Genomic DNA, 14,477 nt, shown 5'->3' on the forward strand with positions numbered 1-14,477 from the left:
GCAGCCACCAGTTCTGGCCACCAGAGGGCAAGGAGAGCCCCCACATGGAAAACAGTCACAAACGTGACACCCCCTCAACATAAAAACCTGCAGATGCTCATTACTCGAAGAGCAGAGTAAGATATCAATACCAGTAGCAGTGTCAGCACCATGACTAGAACCCCACTCCATTGGCATGACTAGAACCCCACTCCATGGACCATGACTAGAACCCAACTCCATGGATCATGACTAGAACCCCACTCCATGGACCATGACTAGAACCCCACTCCATGGACCATGACTAGAACCCCACTTCATGGACCATGACTAGAACCCCACTCCAGCAGTAGCTCCAGGGCATCTGCAGTAGCCAGTTCTATTGTATAACTGTGCACAGGCTGGAGAGGAAGGAAGAAATACGAAAGCAAGACTGTAAGAGAAGAGGGTGAAAGAGAAAATCTAGATAAGGAAACCATAAAGAAAGATGAGAATTATGTATTTATTTAATTTATTTATTGGGATTTATTAAGCACCTTTATAAACAGATTCACCCTAGGCGGTGTACAGCAGGTTCAGTTTAACATAAAACTTTCAATTTTGTTAACATCATAGCAATAGTAAAATGATCAACTGAGGTAAAAGTGAAAATATGATGTCAGTACAATAAAAACAAAGCCATAATATTCAAATAAAATAGATATAATACAATCTTAGCATAACACCAATGAAACACCTAATAAGCAACACATTAGAACATTCAAATGACATTGATATGATGTTAAAGCTTTTCTTTCTAACCGAGGGGCCACGTGCAGCTATACAGATGAGGACAAGTTATAGAGGCAATTGGGAGAAATCGATGTGTGATTAAACTCAAAAGAAATTTAAACAGTAACCCTGAAACCAGTGCAGCTCCCTCCCACTTTCAATCCCCTGCTGGGACCAACAATCCATCCCCTGCCACATTCTGGGCTGGCATTCACTTCAAAGACTGGCACACTTCCAGGGTCACCCTGCCCCGGCTCTGTAGGAAATTAAAAAGACGGGGGGGGGGGGGGGGTCGCTTCTGTCAGACATCACGCTGCCACTCAACATGCGTGGGAATCCCCTGCGCTCCAAGGTCCTCGGCTGGCTCTCGGAGAACTCAGTGGCCATCACTGACTCTAAGCCCTTGTTATTAATCCCAGCACTGTACTTAAATTTATTCCTCAGCTCCCACATCCCCGCCCATTGCCCCCATCAGAAGAATACAGCTTTGTGCAGCATACCAAAACAATTCTGACCTCATGTCATGCCATTTTGATGTTCTTTTCCTTCCTTTTTCTACCTCTGTGCCTGGGGGTCTCTGCTCCCACTCTCTGGATTTCCTGCAGCCGTTTTCAGGGGTTCTGTGATCTGAAAACAGTGTAATCTGGCAGATATGTTACTGTGATGCCCTGTATGAAGGCCTGTCAGTCAGAGGATTAACGATAAACTGGCACTGAGGTGAGGGAGCAGTTACCCCTCTCCTGCATAGCCCTTGTTCATAAGTATATAAGTATTGCCACACTGGGACAGACCAAAGGTCCATCAAGCCCAGCATCCTGTTTCCAACAGTGGCCGATCCAGGTCACAAATACCTGGCAAGATTCCAAAACAGTACAATAGATTTTATGCTGCTTATCCCAGAAATAAGCAGTGGATTTCCCCCAAGTCATTTTAATAATGGTCTATGGACTTTTCCTTTAGGAAGCCATCCAGACCTTTTTTAAACCCCGCTAAGCTAACTGCCTTTACCACATTCTCCGGCAAGGAATTCCTGTGTATTTCAAAAAACATTGTAAAATGTTAGTAATAATAAAAGTGTGACTGATAAGAGTTAAGCTGTGATATGTCTCTACCCTACAACCTTCAGTAGTACAGGGAGGCTGAATTTGAAAATGGAACAGGCTTGGGTGTTGACTTAAGTGACGACTATGAAAGAAACAAAGTCGAAGGTGGCCTACCAGCAGGGGTGATGGGGGCCGTTATGAAAGCAGATTTTTAGGTTTACAGCATAGTTTTTGTTAACCACTTTGAACTACTGATAAGTGGGATTTGGGGGGTATACAAGAAATATGTCACATCACATCACAAAAGTCATGCGGAAGACAAGGAAAGAAATATCAGAATTGGGCTGTATGGAGTACTGTGTTCAGTTCTGGTCGCCTCATCTCAAAAAAGATATAAAGGAATTGGAGAAGGTGCTGAGAAGGGCGACGAAAATGATAAAAGGGATGGGACGACTACCTTATGAGGAGAGGTTAAGACGGCTAGGACTCTTTAGCCTGGAGAAAAGGCGGCTGAGGGGTGATTTGATAGAGGTCTACAAAATAATGAGTGGGGTAGAGCGGACATATGTGAAGCGTTTGTTTACACTTTCTAACAATAATAGAACCAGGGGACACAAGATGAAATTAGAATGTGGTAGGTTTAAAACAAATCGGAGAAAGTTTTTCTTTACTCGGCACGTAGTTAGACTCTGGAACTCATTGCCGGAGAAGGTAGTGATGGCAGCTGGCCTTGCTGAGTTTAAAGGGGGTCTGGACAGATTCCTGAAAGAAAAGTCCATTGATCTTTATTAAATTGTGGGTTTTTGCCAGATTCTTGGGGCCTGGATTGGCCGCTGTCGGAGACAGAGTGCTGGGTTTGATGGACCTTTGGTCTTTTCCCAGCGTGGCAGTGCTTATGTACTTATGTACTTATGAACTCCACGGGTGCCCTGTCCAATCCCACCAGTCTGCCTGTCTACTACTGAGGTCAGAGCAGAAATATTATTCTATTGGCTTAAAGTCACTGAGGTCTTTTCTATTCAGAATTTACAGATTGACTTTTCTGGTGCAATACTGATCACTTTCAGTTTAGACGTGATGAAGGTAGTGGAGTAGCCATGGGTAGGCCCGGATGGTACAGGCTCATCCACTTTGGGCATCAGGTCTAGCCTTGATGTGGCTAGTGGGTATTCCCAAGCCCCGCCAGCCGGAGATTCCTGGCATCTCTTCCTCCTCTCCCCCAATGGTGATCCGACATCTCTCCTGGTCTCTCAGACCCCACCCCCGGTGTGCCTTTTAAAAACTTAACTTCTGGAGCAGGAACTTGGACGTTTTTCTGCCATAGTGGAACAAAGCAAAAACTTACAGGGCTAAAAGTTAGACGTTTTGGTCTAAACCTGTTTCAATCATTTCTAACTCACAAAAAGGTGCCTTAAATGACATGACCACTGAAAGAATTAAGGCATGACCCCCTCTTACTCCCCCAGTGGTCAATGACCCCCTCCCACCCCTCAAAGATGTAAAAGAAACAGTACATACCAGCTTCTATGAGTGGAGGAGTGGCCTAGTGGTTAGGGTGGTGGACTTTGGTCCTGGGGAACTGAGGAACTGAGTTCGATTCCCGGCACAGGCAGCTCCTTGTGACTCTGGGCAAGTCACTTAACAATCCATTGCCCCATGTAAGCCGCATTGAGCCTGCCATGAGTGGGAAAGTGCGGGGTACAAATGTAACAAAAAAAAAAACAGTCCTATTAGTGCAGCTGGCAGGTCCCTGGAGTAGCCTAGTGGTCATTGCAGTAGACTGTAGAGAAAAGGACCCAGGCCCATATCCCATTCTAACTGGTCCACTTGTGGTGGAAAGTGTGAGCCCACCAAAACCCTACGCTACTGCCAACTCCAGACTTCACGTCTTCTGTCTCGCTGCACCCTTTGCCTGGAATAAACTTCCTGGGCCCCTACGTCTTGCCCCTTCCTTGGCCACCTTTAAATCTAGACTGAAAGCCCACCTCTTTAACATTGCTTTTGACTCGTAACCACTTGTAACCACTCGCCTCCACCTACCCTCCTCTCTTCCTTCCCGTTCACATTAATTGATTTGATCTGCTTACTTTATTTATTTTTTGTCTATTAGATTGTAAGCTCTTTGAGCAGGGACTGTCTTTCTTCTATGTTTGTGCAGCGCTGCGTACGCCTTGTAGCGCTATAGAAATGCTAAATAGTAGTAGTAGTAGTAGTAGGTGACACCTGCACCCATAAGGGCTATTGTAGTGGTGTCCAGTTGGGTACAGTAGGTCCTTTCTCCTAGGTTTCAAACAGAGCTGGGGTGGTTGAAATAAGTTGGTTGGACGTCTCCTTCTCCCTCAGTCTGGTGCTTGGGGTGAAGAGGGTTCCCCCGATTTGCACTTCACTGGATACAGAGCAGAGATTTGGGTGACACTTCTGCTTGCTGTACAGCTTTCGGATTTCGGATTTCTTCCCTGTGCTTCTGGGCTATCAAACACTGCTACCTAGATGGCTCTGTTGTAATTATTTCATCCCTGGCTCCATGTGGTCAGGGCTTGGGAAGCTAAAGGCAACAGACCCTAATTTCAAAACTGGGCTCTCCCTTTCATGTGTTTAGAATTTCCCTCCTAAAGTTTACTTCTCCTATTCTTGGAGGTCTCGCCAATAAAATTTAGGACACCCCCATTTCCCAGGTTCTTTTGGGATCAACCAAATAAACACTCTCCTGGTTACCAGTGATGCCATCACACTTCAGTAATAACACTGTTGGAGGAGCCTGAAGGATTTGTTTTATGTACAAGGCTGTGCAAAAATCCACAGATTCTTGCAAGTATACATGGCCTAGTGGTTAGAGCACCGGTCTTGCAATCCAGAGGTGGCCAGTTCAAATCCCACCGCTGCTCCTTGTGATCTTGGATGAGTCACTTAACCCTCCATTGCCTCAGGTACAAACTTAAGATTGTGAGCCCTCTTGGGACAGAGAAATATCCAGAGTACCTGAATGTAACTCACCTTGAGCTACTACTGAAAAAGGTGTGAGCAAAATCTAAATAAATAAATATTTGAGATTCTACATGGAATGTTGCTAGTGGAGGAGGAGTGGCCTAGTGGTTAGAGCAATTCAGAGGTGGTCAGTTCAAATCCCACCACTGCTCTTGTGATCATGGGCAAGTCACTTAACCCTCCATTACCTCGTACAAACTTAGATTGTGAGCCCTCCTGGGACAGAGAAATATCCAGAGTACCTGAATGTAACTCACCTTGAGCTACTACTGAAAAAGGTGTGAGCAAAATCTAAATAAATATTTGAGATTCTACATGGAATGCTGGTACTATTTGTGATTCTGTTGCTACTATTGAAGATTCTACATGGAATGTTGCCACTTTTTGAGATTCTAGATGGAATGTTGCTAGTGGAGGAGTGGCCTAGTGGTTGGAGCACCAATCTTGCAATCCAGAGGTGGCCAGTTCAAATCCCACTGCTGCTCCTTGTGAGCTTGGGCAAGTCACTTAACCCTCCATTGCCTCCGGTACAGACTTAGATTGTGAGCCCTCCTGGGACAGAGAAATATCCAGTGTACCTCAATGTAACTCACCCTGTGCTACTACTGAAAAAGGTGTGAGCAAAATCTAAATTTCATGCAAAGTTTAAGTGCATAGGAATAGCTAGAGAGGGATAGATTCAGCCTTCATTATCTGCAAACTGAGATTGAAAATCCAACAGCTTAAGGATCTATTTTCATCCTTTTGACCAATCCCTCTACTCACGTGTTAGTTGGACGGTGTATAATTATACTACAGCAAGATGCCCACCGGAAGGGTGGAAGGCCAGATTTTAGGACTCAGGCTGTAAAAATACCAGCTAGGTTTAAGAATCTATGACTGGCTGCGCAAGGACTTGCTTTTCCTGTAAGTTAATATGTGTCCCCGCTTGGGATCCATCCACTGGAATAGTGATGGGTCAATTTACATACCTTTAACAGCTAAAACAACTGAAAAAGTACTGACTAGGCCAAACAACAAGTAAATGATTTAATATTTGACAATCTGCAAAAAGCAGGTCTGAACAATGGGTCCTGACACAAATTGGTACAATTTTTAAATCAAATACAGCACCTGTAATGAAAGAATGATGGATCAGATCAGATGAATAAAATGAAGCTTATTACTTTTGTAAAAAAACGATACAGAAGTCATACAGAGTTCATAAGATGGTGTGAAAGGTATTGCGACAGGGAGCTGTGAAACTGTTATCTCAACGCTTCCCAAAACATGCTGATAAGACCGCATGGGAAAGTCTCATGGGAAAGTATCATCTCAGAAATTGAGAGCTAGGTATCCCACCATTTACTTCTATGGAGAGGTTAGGGTATAAAAGAGGGGAGATTTTTGCCTTAGTAGAGGACTCCTCTCCAACGCTTCTGTCAGACGGCGGAGCCCTGTGCGGTTGAAACCAGAATCTGATTGATGTCTGTATTTGTATCAACTTGAAGACTTGTCTTTGGGTAAGAAATAAAATGTATCTATCTATCTAAACCTTTCTCTGTCTCTATTTTTATAGATTCTGTCTTCTCTTTACCTAACATTTAGCCTACAAGGTAGATCACATACAAGTGACACTCAGTCTTTAGAGAAACTTAGACAGATTTTTAATAAGCCTGGGATTGGGTGACAATGGAGGTCAGAGAAACTATACAGAACTCCCGTGTGAAGGAGTCAGATAGAGGTCTAGAAGAGGGGAAATTACAACAACGGCAAGGAATCATGTTGGAAAAATAAAAGTAACACAGAACAAATTCCTGAAAAAAAAAAACTGTCTGGAAGAAAACATGAAAAATGATGGAGACAGGGCCCCACCCTCCTGTGGATGTCACTGGAGCCTGAAGACAAGTGACGTGTCTGTCTGAAGGTGGCCTTGTATCCACGCCAGGCAGAAATCGCAGATTCTCTCTTCTCCTCTCAGCTTCCTTTTCTGTCACTCTTTTCTTCACTGGACGTAAGACTCCAGGACTCCAGGCACCAACTTCTTGTCTTGCTGACGCTCAATAATTTTGCTGTTAATAGTTTTATTTTAACAGCTGATGACAACTGAGTGAAAAGGAGGTCAGCCAGAGGGACACATCTGAACACAATTTACAACAAAATATTACAATATAAAAAAAAAAAAACCATAATCACCAACCCTCATATCTCTGTCATCTTGTGCCTGTCCTGGACGTCTATCCCACCCTGTAAGGGTCCTTGAGGAGAGGGAGGTGCCCTGGACGGGTTCAAGAAAGTGGCCTAGTGGTTAGGGTGGTGGACTCTGGTCCTGGGGAACTGAGGAACTGAGTTCGATTCCCACTTCAGGCACAGGCAGCTCCCTGTGACTCTGGGCAAGTCACTTAACCCTCCATTGCCCCATGTAAGCCGCATTGAGCCTGCCATGAGTGGGAAAGCGCAGGGTACAAATGTAACAAAAATAAAATAGATACTATTGGAGATTCTACATGGAATGTTGCTATTCCACCAGCAACATTCCATGTAGAAAGCTGCGCAGGCTTCTGTTTCTGTGAGTCTGATGTACGTGCAGGACGTCAGACTCGCAGAAGCCTGCGCGGCCACATTGGTGATCCGCAAGGGCCGACTTCTACATGGAATGTTGCTAGTGGAATAGCAACATTCCATGTAGAATCTCAAATAGTAGCAACAGTGGAGGAGTGGCCTAGTGGTTAGGGTGGTGGACTTTGGTCCTGGGGAACTGAGGAACTGAGTTCGATTCCCACTTCAGGCACAGGCAGCTCCTTGTGACTCTGGGCAAGTCACTTAACCCTCCATTGCCCCATGTAAGCCTCATTGAGCCTGCCATGAGTGGGAAAGCGCAGGGTCCAAATGTAACAACAATAAAATAGATACTATTGGAGATTCTACATGGAATGTTGCTACTATTGGAGATTCTACATAGAATGTTGCTATTCCACTAGCAATATTCCATGTAGAAGGCTGCGCAGGCTTCTGTTTCTGTGAGTCTGACGTCCTGCACGTATGTGCAGGACGTCAGACTCACAGAAGCAGAAGCCTGCGCAGCCACATTGGTGATCTGCAAGGGCCGACTTCTACATGGAATGTTGCAACATTCCATGTAGAATCTATAATAGTAGCAACATTCCATGTAGAAGGCTGCGCAGGCTTCTGTTTCTGTGAGTCTGACGTCCTGCACTTACGTGCAGGACGTCAGACTCACAGAAGCAGAAGCCTGCGCGGCCACATTGGTGATCCGCAAGGGCCGACTTCTACATGGAATGTTGCTAGTGGAATAGCAACATTCCATGTAGAATCTCAAATAATAGCAACAGTGGAGGAGTGGCCTAGTGGTTAGGGTGGTGGACTTTGGTCCTGGGGTACTGAGTTTGATTCCCATTTCAGGCACAGGCAGCTCCTTGTGACTCTGGGCAAGTCACTTAACCCTCCATTGCCCCATGTAAGTCGCATTGAGCCTGCCATGAGTGGGAAAGCGCAGGGTACAAATGTAACAAAAATAAAATAGATACTACTGGAGATTCTACATGGAATGTTGCTACTATTGGAGATTCTACGTGGAATGTTGCTATTCCACTAGCAACATTCCATGTAGAAGGCTGCGCAGGTTTCTGTTTCTGTGAGTCTGACGTCCTGCACGTATGTGCAGGACGTCAGGCTCGCAGAAGCAGAAGCCTGTGCGGCCACATTGGTGATCTGCAAGGGCCGACTTCTACATGGAATGTTGCTAGTGGAATAGCAACATTCCATGTAGAATCTCAAATAGTAGCAACACTGTAGGAGTGGCCTAGTGGTTAGGGTGGTGGACTTTGGTCCTGGGGAACTGATTTCGATTCCCTCTTCAGGCACAGGCAGCTCGTTGTGACTCTGGGCAAGTCACTTAACCCTCCATTGCCCCATGTAAGCCGCATTGAGCCTGCCATGAGTGGGAAAGCGCAGGGTAAAAATGTAACAAAAAAAAAAGACTCACCAAAGAGGAAGATTTCTGCCAGTAAAGTATTCACCGTGAGAAGAAGCAGTGCTCCAGATGGGAAATAAGGGATCCCAGCCTGGGAGCAGGAACAGGAAAGATCTGTTTGGAGCCAAGGATGGTAGCTTGATGAGGTACTCATTTGGGGAGAGTGTGGACAGACAGGGAGGTCTGGTCCAGAGGAAGATCTGTTGCAGGCACAGCCTTAGGTTGTTACACCCAGAAGGGATGGGTGTGAACAGGAGGAGCTGCAAATATGTACAATTAGCTATTTATTAGGATTTATTTACCACTTTTTTTGAGGGAATTCACTCAAGGTGATGTACAGTAAGACAGGGGCGTAGCCAGACTTCGGCGGGAGGGAGGTCCAGAGCCCGAGGTGAGGGGGCACATTTTAGCCCCCCGCCTGGGGCCACCGACCCCCCCCAGCACCGCCGCCGCCACCACCAACAACTTTGACCCCCCCCCTGCCGACGACCCTCTCGACCCACCCTCCCGCCGCCAACCTTCCCCCACTGCCGCCTACCTTTGCTGGCAGGGGACCCCAACCCCCACCAGCTCTTCTTCCTTCGTTCGTCCTGCAGGACGTCAGACTCAGAAACAGAACAAAGGAAGAAGAGGACCTCGGCTGGCAGGGGTTGGGGGTTTCCCGCCAGCAAAGGTAGGCGACGGCAGGTTGGCGGCGGGAGGGGGCGGTTGAGAGGGTCGTCGGAAACGGGGTCCAGGGTAAATCTACGGGGGCCCAGGCCCCCATGGCCCCACATAGCTACACCACTGCAGTAAGATACCCTCAGTCCTCCAACTCTCCCACCTAAATTTAGGAGGCAGGACTGATGTCCACTCACTCCTGCCTCCAGCAGCCTCCAGCACTGTCAACTTCTATAATGATGATGCCTGACCCCTAGTGGTGGGTCAGGATGCACTGTAAGGGATAAGTCTGCCAGATAAGGCAATGCACGCCCAGATTTGACAGACAGCCCCCTTTCAGTTCATCCCAATGCACCACTAGGGATCAGGCGCTGCTATTTTGGAAGATGACAGTATGATGAGAGGGTTAATATGCTGAACACCTCCCTGGACCACGGAAGGGGGGAGGGGTGTGGGATTGATACAATCGCCACTAGGTGTGGAAAAATAGAGACTTGCAAGTAAACTCCTAATATATCTACCATAAGAACACATAAATTTAATAAAAAGAAAGAGTTTATTTACAAAAATACAACAATAACAAATGAGTACTTGGGGACTTTGGGGTGATGGTGTCTGAAGATCTCAAGGTGACAACACAATGTGACAAGGCTGCATAGAGAAGGGTGTAACCAGCAGAAGAAAGGAGGTGTTGATGCCCCTCTACAAGTCGTTGGTGAGGCCCCACTTGGAGTATTGTGTTCAGTTTTGGAGGCCATATCTTGCTAAAGATGTAAAAAGACTGGAAGTGATGCAAAGAAAAGCTACAAAAATGGTATGGGATTTGCAATACAAGACTTACGAGGAGAGACTTACTGACCTGAAAATGTATACCCTGGGGGAAAGGAGAAACAGGGGTGATATGATGCAGACGTTCAAATATTTGAAAGGTATTAATCCACAAATGAAACTTATTCTGAGACGGGAAGGCGGTAGAACTAGAGGACATGAATTGAGGTTGAAGGGGGGCAGACTCAAGAAAAATGTCAGGAAGTATTTTATCACAGAGAGAGGGTGGTAGATACTTGGAATGCCCTCCCGCGGGAGGTGGTGGAGATGAAAACGGTAATGGAATTCAAAAATGCGTGGAAATACGCAAAAAAATACTGTCTAGAAGGAATGGATCCACAGAAGCTTAGCGGAGATTGGGTAGCAACACTGGTAATTGGGAAGCATAGCCAGTGCTGGGCAGACTTCTACGGTCTGTGCCCTGATAACGGCAAGGACAAATCAAGGTCAGGTATATATATGAGGTAACATATACCATGTGTAATGAGTTTATCTTATTGGGCTGACTGGATGGACTGTACAGGCCTTTATTTGCCATCATCTACTATATTACTATGTACTTACAAAAATGAAATAATTATTTATTATTGAAACTTGAAAATATAATGTCAGTACAATTCGAACAATACCATAATAGACAGCGTGGAAAAATATTCAATGAAACACCTACTAAGCAATGCATTACAACACTCAAATAACATAGCTACAATACAGCTTACCATGTAGGCAAGAAGCCAAATGCAGATAAATAGATGGGAACAAGATGGGTTGTACAGAGGCAGTTGGGATAAGTAGATTTGTGGCTAAACTCAACGCAGAATTTTTGTACAGTTAAGATATGAGGAATTGGTCTAAGGTACAGTCTGTGTAGTAAGGTACTCCAGGAGTGGAATGAATGTATAGTCAGTCTCTCTATATATTAAAAGCTTGGGAGAAGAGTCAGGCTATCACCTGCTTCCTGAAGTAGAGGTAGTCTTGAGTTACATGTAGCCCCTTTGGGAGTAAATTCCAGAGCGTGGGGGCTACTCCTGAGAAGGCTTGCTGGCGGGTGTTATGTTGTACAATTTCTTATGATGAGGGTACAGTCAGTGATGCTCTTTGATAGGACTTTAGAGTTCTCAAAGGGGTGTAGAGGGCTAAGTTATTCTTTAAGTACTGCAGTGTGAAGTGACTTGTCCATGGTCACAAGGATCATCCCTGGCGTCAATCTGCTCCTTTCATTACTGGGCTCGTGCTACACTCCTGGCCTCCACAGAAGCATTCATATGCCTCAAGGGCACTAGAAACTATGGAATGGAAGTTCTAGAACTAGGTGTCACAAACATGAAGCTCCGAGCAGCAAACGTTTTCAATAGAATGGGAGTTCTAGAACTTAACATCACAAACATGAAACTCAACATCATAAAATCTGTTTTCATGCAAAGGCTGATGCCCTCCCGAGACCCAAAGGGTAACAATATTCATAGGCAGAGGACAGATGATGCCTAGTGGCAACAGGATGGAGAAAAAGCCATAATTAGGAGAGAAATGGCTGGTGTTAAGAGCTACTACTCATTTCTATAGTGCTATTAGACATACTCAGTGCTGAACGCATTATATGAAGGTACTTTCTCTTCCCCTTGTGGGCTCACAATCTAGTACATAAGCACCATCATACTGGGAAAAGACCAAGGGTCCATCAAGCCCAGCATCCTGTCTCCGACAGCAGCCAATCCAGGCTTCAAGAACCTGGCAACCACCCTCCCCCCCCCCAAAAAAGAATAATGTTCAATGGACTTTTCCCTCAGGAATCTGTCCAAACCCCCTTTAAATTCCGTAAGGCCAGCTGCTGTCACTACATTCTCCGGTAACGAGTTCCAGAGTCTAACTACACGCTGAGTAAAGAAAAACTTTCTCCTGTTTGTTTTAAATCTACCGTATTCTAGCTTCATCTTGTGTCCCCTGGTTTTGTTGTTGTTTGAAAGTGTAAACAAACGCTTCACATCTGTCCGCTCTACTCCGCTCATTATCTTGTAGACTTCTATCTTATCACCCCTCAGCCGCCTTTTCTCCAAGCTGAAGAGCCCTAACCCTCTTAGCCTGTCTTTCTTTTGTACCTGGGACAATGGAGGGTTAATACTTGTTTGGTTGTCTCTAGTAGGCCACAAATGTTATGTAACGTGTTACGAACTTGAAGCTGTTTATTCCATTGATGCTGCTTGTGACCTTGGGTAAGTCACCTCACTCTTCATTGTCTCATGTGCAAAACTTAGATGGTAAGCCCTAAGGGGAAGGAAAAAAACCCTACTGTACCTGAATGTAACTAGCTTTGAGCTCAGTTTTAGACAGGCAAGTAATACATCTGAAATACCGTTTAAGCCCAAAATAGTAATAAACAAGTAGACTGTTTTCTATAGGTTGCATGGAGTCTACTGCAGGGACTGGTTGTTAAACCTCAAAAGGCAGTGGTATGATTGCATCAGATCAAAGAGGAATCACTGGGGAGAATCCGCATGGAGTGCTGATGGTACAATTCTGAAAAGTGGGTGAGGGACACAGGGGAAGAGGAAGGGGGAAAGGGTTTTGGATTCCATATAGGACCTCATAAGCGCATCTACATAAGTGAAGAGAACACTGATGGACAGACTGGATGGGTCACGCTGGTCCTATATCAAGCATGGAGACAGTGTTGTTGCTTCCGTATCCGCATCACTGGCTCCATGTCCAGTTTAGAATATAGTTTAAGATCCGGTTTGCTGGCACACTGCTCTATCTAGCTTCTTTAGTGACTCATACACTCCAGCTCAGTCCCTTCGATGAATCTGTGAGTTCCATCTTTCCAGTCTGTCTCTTCCACATGACGAGTTTGAGGCACTGGAATGATCTTCCATCAACCCTCCAAAAGAGTCCTATGATGGAAGAGTCAATAAGAGTCTTAGGGGCAGTGTTCATTGGGCAGTGTTCATTTGTTTTGTATAACAATGAACACTGCCCCTAAGACTCTTATTGACTCTTGCAATTCCGCAATAGGTATGATACCAAGGGACATCGCAGAGACTCAGGCTTCTTCTCTTGGCTTTTCTCTTCTAGGGATTTGATCTTGTTTACGATCGGGTATTATCACCCGTTTACTTTCTGTTCTGTCCTGTCGAATTTTGGAATTCTTTTCTACTTCTAGAATGTTTTAGCATGTGAACTGCTTCGTTGTACTTACTTTAGAAGGGCCGTGTTTCGAGGTCTTAATAAACATAAACAAAACCATAATTTATAATGTTACCGTACTGAACTTTGTCATGGACTTAACAACTGAAATGGCTTCTGTGCGTCCTCACCCAGCAATCCCTGTGAGTCCAGCACCAGGAGCTGAGAGTAGACTGACAGTGGAGTGAATAATGACTGGCAGAGGCAGCCAGAACTGTAATAACTTATTAGAAAATATTTTATCTTAGTTTAAATAGAAACAAATGTTCCTCTTGGCTTTCTCCCTCTGTCTTTGTCTCAATTCAATATCTTTTCTTGCCGTGTAGAGGACATTAATTTTGCCAAAGGCATGCAAATCATTAACCACTCACTCTTTCAGTCACTGTCATTCCCATCTCCTTTATGTAGTCCCTGCTCCAAATCCTGAAGACTTACAGCCCAATATGCAGTCAGTTCAAGTGTGGATAGTCTTAAATCGCATTTCTAATGACTCAAGCTGGAGGGTAATAAGAATTATAGCTGCGATTAGAACTCAGACAGAAGTAGATACAGTGACTCACCCAGTGTCTCACACAGTATCAGTGACAGAGCAAGGATTAGAACTCATAGATAAAATTACTCACTGCACGGTCACAAAGTGAGTCAGTGACAGAGCTGGGATTAGAACTGAGACACAGGGAGATAAAGAGGGGCATTTTCAAAAGGGACATCCAAGTTTCGATTTGGACGTCCTTGCAAAACGTCCCGATCCAGGGGCGGGGAAACCCGTATTTTCGAAACAAGATGGACGTCCGTCTTTCGTTTCGAAAATACCGTCAGGGACGTCCAAATCCTTAAATTTGGACGTCCCTAGACATGGACGTTTCTGATTTTCGGAGATTTTCGAAACCAAAGACGTCCATGTCAGAAACAACCAAATGCAAGCCATTTGGTCGTGGGAGGAGCCAGCATTTGTAGTGCACCGGTCCCCCTGACATGCCAGGACACCAACCGGGAACCCTAGGGAGCACTGCAGTGGACTTCATAAATTGCTCCCAGGAGCATAGCTCCCTTACCTT

The sequence above is a fragment of the Microcaecilia unicolor genome, chromosome 7, assembly GCF_901765095.1.
Source record: "Microcaecilia unicolor chromosome 7, aMicUni1.1, whole genome shotgun sequence".
In the NCBI taxonomy this organism is placed as follows: Eukaryota; Metazoa; Chordata; class Amphibia; order Gymnophiona; family Siphonopidae; genus Microcaecilia; species Microcaecilia unicolor.